The sequence below is a fragment of the Galeopterus variegatus genome, unplaced genomic scaffold (genome assembly GCF_000696425.1).
Source record: "Galeopterus variegatus unplaced genomic scaffold, G_variegatus-3.0.2 Scaffold5156, whole genome shotgun sequence".
NCBI classification, from domain to species: Eukaryota; Metazoa; Chordata; class Mammalia; order Dermoptera; family Cynocephalidae; genus Galeopterus; species Galeopterus variegatus.
In genome coordinates, this window is record NW_007731267.1 from 1 (window position 1) to 4,987 (window position 4,987).

The window sequence follows — 4,987 nt, forward strand, 5'->3', positions numbered from 1 at the left end:
CCCCCCCCCCCGGAGAAAATGGAGGCAGCGCTGATGAAGGCGCCTAGCCTGGTGTGGTAAGTGGTGGCCCGGCGGGCCTTTGCCCCCTAAGCGGGGCAGGGCTGGGGGTCACTCACAAAGCTCCTAGAGCTGGGCCGGTCCCGCCCCTTCCTCTCAGTCTCTGTGTCGCCGCTGCTGTCTTTCCTGGCCTTTGTTGCTTTGGGCTGCTCGGTCTCCCGGCGCGGTTGGGGCACTCTCAGGAATCTTCTTTTGCATCGGCCCTAAAACCTCGAGACTGTAGTTGCTTTTTTTCGTTGTAGATTAGTTGATCAGTGATTAATTTGTTTTTTGTTGCTCTTGGAAATGCAAATAGTACTCTGGCAGCACAGCGTACACTTCTCAGGCTCGCTCTGTCCTCTCGCACGCTCGCTCCAGACCCATCGCCATCTTGCTCCTCCTCAGAAAAGCCCAAATTCTTTTTTAAATATATGCTTCATAGTGTATTAACATAATAGTGTATAACTTGTAAATAAATATACATATATTGTAAGTATATGCCCAAGCATTTTTTACTTAGGAAGGTATGTGATCAGAAGTTTCCGAGAGCACCTCTAGAAGAAGTAGGAAAAGAGCCACTGGAGAAATAGGGCTTGTTAGGGAATTTCACAGCTGAGCTCTCTTCTTCCTCCTGGTATTTCTTGTGATAGTGTAAAGTTAGTTAAGGTGCTATTCTTTGTGCCTGCTGTGGCACATTCCCCTTTTACTTAGCTAATATTGTGAATTTCACAAAGCATGGAAGCAAAAGCTGAGGCCAGCTTCTTTGACAGGCTTTTCTCTGAAGCTCTTGACTTGTACATTTCCTACTCCTGCCACCCTGAACTTAAATGTTTTCTCTGGCTATTATTGGGACAGCCTATCTTTTGGCAAAGTTGAATTTTTTGGGATATTTGTCCATAATTAAATTTTTTGTTGTGTGGCATTGATGAGCTTTTGCACCATCAGTATGTCTTTATATACCATATCCTTCAGAAATTTTTCGGTTTTGGGGGTTTTTTTTGATGGTAAGCTTTTCTACTTCCTAGCACAGCTATGTGTGGGTTTTTTTCCTTATTTTTAATGTTTTATGTGTATCATATCAGTGAAATTTTTCGAGAGGGAAAGTAAACTGAAGGGTTCAGTTTGCTGTCTTGAAACTAAAACCCTGGAATGTTTTAAGATTATTTAAAAAAAAAAACTGAAGAATCATTATCATTTAAGAACTGATGTTGAATATTTCTTGCAAAGCTTTTAAAGTATTAATGAACTCTCACCTTTCCTAGCTCATTTCCTTCATTTTATTTTAAATATAAATTTTTTTTTTACACATGCTCTTTTTTAGTGTGGGCATAGTCCTGGGTGTGTATCTTAGCTCCACCACTTTACTTACTCTAATTTATTCTAATTAGCCATTAGCCTACCAATGGCTAATCTTTCTATGAGATGATATGGACGTTGAGATGAGTAAAACAATAATCTCTGACGTTAAGTGTTACACAGTCAAAGAGAGTAAATAGACACACTACTAATAACACAGTTAGTTATGATAAGAGTAAATGTTCTAATAGCAATATAGATAAAATATTATGGGAACATCAGAGGTAAAACAATAATCTCTGACGTTAAGTGTTACACAGTCAAAGAGAGTAAATAGACACACTACTAATAACACAGTTATGATAAGAGTAAATGTTCTAATAGCAATATAGATAAAATATTATGGGAACATCAGAGAACAAGTGATTAATTTTATCTAGATGATAGGAGAGCTTTATTCACAGAAGACATGTTAGTTGAGCTAGGCCTTGAAAAGTAAATTATTCAAAAGTTGGTAAAAGCACAGAAGAAATGTTCTAGGCAGAGGAAATACCATGAGCAAAGGTGTAGAAGGGTAAAACTTATGCCATGTTCCAAGAATGGTTTCCTGCTCGGTTGAAGGGAGACATAAAATATATCAGACTCTTTTCTTATCACCAAAATGTTATTTTCCCTAAATACCGGTAAGATATTTGGGGGGCTAAATTGAAATAGGAACATAGGATTATTATATTTATTTCCCAGACTATTCTTATTTGTTGAGGTCTTGATGGGCAATAAGAAGGAGAAGGATATGAAAAAGTGGATCAAGTAAGGTTTGAAGTAACACTACAAAATTAAATATAGAAAATCTGAATTTAAGTTTTCAGAGATGTTCCTTTATTTTGTTAAATTTAGGAAAGACCTCTTATATGGCAAAGAAATATACCTTTATGTGTATAGTTTTGTTCTTTTGCAGTGTAGTGTCATGCAGTTATAATGTAAATGTTGAACTGAAATTGAGGTTTTTTTGTTTTGTTTTGTTTTTTTAGGTGGTGAAAACAGTTGGTTTGCGTGAGGTTTGGTTTTTTGGGCTGCAGTATGTAGACAGCAAAGGTTATTCCACGTGGCTTAAACTAAATAAAAAGGTAAAATACGTATGATAACATTAAGCTAATAATTAATTTGAAGGTCTCATGAATTTGTTCCACAAAAACTAAGGGTCTGACTGACTCGAAGCCTTCTTTTGCACTTATCTTGTTAATCATTGAAGTGACATGTCTTTTATTTCACTTAAGTACCATCAACTTATCATCTTAGAAAAAAGAAACACTTTTCTTATTTGAAAACTTAGCATACAAGAAATATTATTTTAAAGTAGGCATTATATATAGTTTTACTAAATACTTTGACTTTGATTTATACATCTGCATAATAAGCCTCTCAAGAATATCAACAGAAGTTTTTATTTGGTTATTAAGATTTGTGAGTAAAAGTCCACATTTGAGAGCATAGAATCTTTTTTCTCTCATATATTTGTTTACAGATTTAGAATCTTACTTATAGATTTAGAATCTTCTATTTCACTTACCACTTTCTTCCAAAAACAATATAATGTGACTAGGTTTAATGATTATGAACTTAAGATTTTTGTTTATTATACTTGAAATTACTATTCCAGGTGACCCAGCAAGATGTTAAAAAAGAGAATCCCTTACAGTTCAAGTTTAGAGCAAAATTCTTTCCTGAAGATGTTTCTGAGGAGTTAATTCAAGAAATTACCCAGAGACTTTTCTTCTTACAAGTTAAAGAAGCCATCTTAAATGATGAGATCTATTGCCCACCAGAAACTGCAGTTCTTTTGGCTTCCTATGCTGTCCAAGCCAAGTATGGAGACTATAATAAAGAGATTCATAAAACGGGCTACCTGGCTAATGATAGACTCCTACCCCAGCGGTAAGTGAAACATACCTTTTTGTTATATTCTCTGAAAATTATATTCTAGAAGTTTGTAAATAAAATAAATTTTTTTTTGAGATTTTAAGTTGCCAGCTGGGTCAAAGTATACTTTTAAAAATCATGACCTAGCAGCTACATAGATTTATATGCTCTATATATCTATTACCTAAAGTTGATCTACCTCTTCTCTCCTCATTCCCATAGGAAAGGCAATAAATGGAGGCAGTGATAATTTGGGCTTGAGGGAAGGATATGACTGTTGTTGCTTAGTAAATTTTTAACCCAGGCAGATAGGTGCTTAATAAATGCTTTTTGAGAATAAGTGGCAGGCCATGTTTCCTCCATAGAATTAAGTTTCTAAATTTTTAAAAAGACTTTTTAAACTAGATGTCAAACTCTTAGGCTAGTGCTCTGTTCTTACCTGCAGTATACTGCTGCCCCTATAACATTTACTTTAAAATATCATGGCATAGGAAAAAAATTATTAGAAGACCTAGATTTTGAGTACTAATTCTACCTGTTGCTAGTTATATGACCTTAGATGCATAACCTAAAATCTCTGAGTCCCAATATCTAAACCTGCAGAGTGGGGATGATAATTCTATTCTGCCTACCTTCCAGTTTATGATTACAATTCATGGACTGTATGATTTATATTTTTAACTGTGAGGTGTGATATAGTATTATTTGGTAGTATTTTTGAAATCTAGGAAATGCAGCATTAAGCATTACTTTTAAATATCTCAGTTCTTAATTTTGGTAACACACATGTCCCTGATATTAGAAAGTACATTGAGATCTTTCTTTTCGAACATGGAGAAGAGGTTATTACTGTTCTTAGTCCAAATTCCTCAATTTTAAAGTTCTATTTAAATGCAAAACTATATATTATTAACTTAAGATTTCAGTTTTGCACCGTTTCCTTCCAGTATTGAAGCTCTTAGTGTAGTTTCTTTTTCATAGTTACTAAATATGAAGAAAGGCAAAACTACCTCATGTCCAGTCTTATTAATTTCCTTTGTTTATAAGACATTGTTTATTTTTGACTAGTAACTTTATTATCTATTGATATATGCTTTATAAGGTACCACTAAATATAATAAAATTTGATTATTAAATGTTATAATATTCTGCCCTTTTATATAGCAATAATAGTTATCTTAGGAGAAGGTGGGATAATGCATGTTGTTCACCAAGAGACAGGAATATGAGATATTTGTTAGTCTATCGGATTTTGATTATTCCAACCCAGAGTTCTTTGTCTCAGATTTTTTAAGCACTTAATTTAATTGAGTAAAACTAGTACAGTAGAATTTCATTTCAGATAAGGATTAGTTTTTACTTTTATAAGCACTTAATTGAGTAAAACTAGTACAGTAGAATTTCATTTCAGATAAGGATTAGTTTTTACTTTTAATTGAGATATAATTTATATACATTAAAATGCACAGCACATTAGGTTTTGAGTCAGTATGTACAGTAAATCTTTATAATCGAAATTATCTTTAAAATGTCTTAAATGTTCATAACAGAATAAGCATGCTTTATCTCAGCAAGAACAACATAGATAGTTGTTCTTTCAGTGTCAAATCAGATTGCTGTTTGGTTGAGCACCAGATGACGTAATTGACTTACATTTAAGAGTTATGTGATTTCTGGGCCGGCCCGGTGGCGCACTGGATAAGTGCGCCACTTGGGAAGCGCGGCAGCGCTCCCG

The 4,987-nt window shown here is 34.3% G+C and overlaps 1 protein-coding gene across 3 annotated transcripts in view; it reads left to right on the top strand.

The window, feature by feature from the left end:
- The first annotated feature begins 2,356 nt into the window (after positions 1-2,356).
- The window catches only part of RDX (radixin), a 59,920-nt gene continuing 57,289 nt past the window's right edge, over positions 2,357-4,987 (top strand). For all 3 annotated transcript variants that reach the window (XR_551717.1, XM_008589011.1, XM_008589012.1), the window contains exons 1-2: positions 2,357-2,459; positions 2,993-3,267. The gene's annotated coding sequence lies outside the window, so the exon portion shown is untranslated. The remainder of the gene's footprint in view (positions 2,460-2,992; positions 3,268-4,987) is intronic.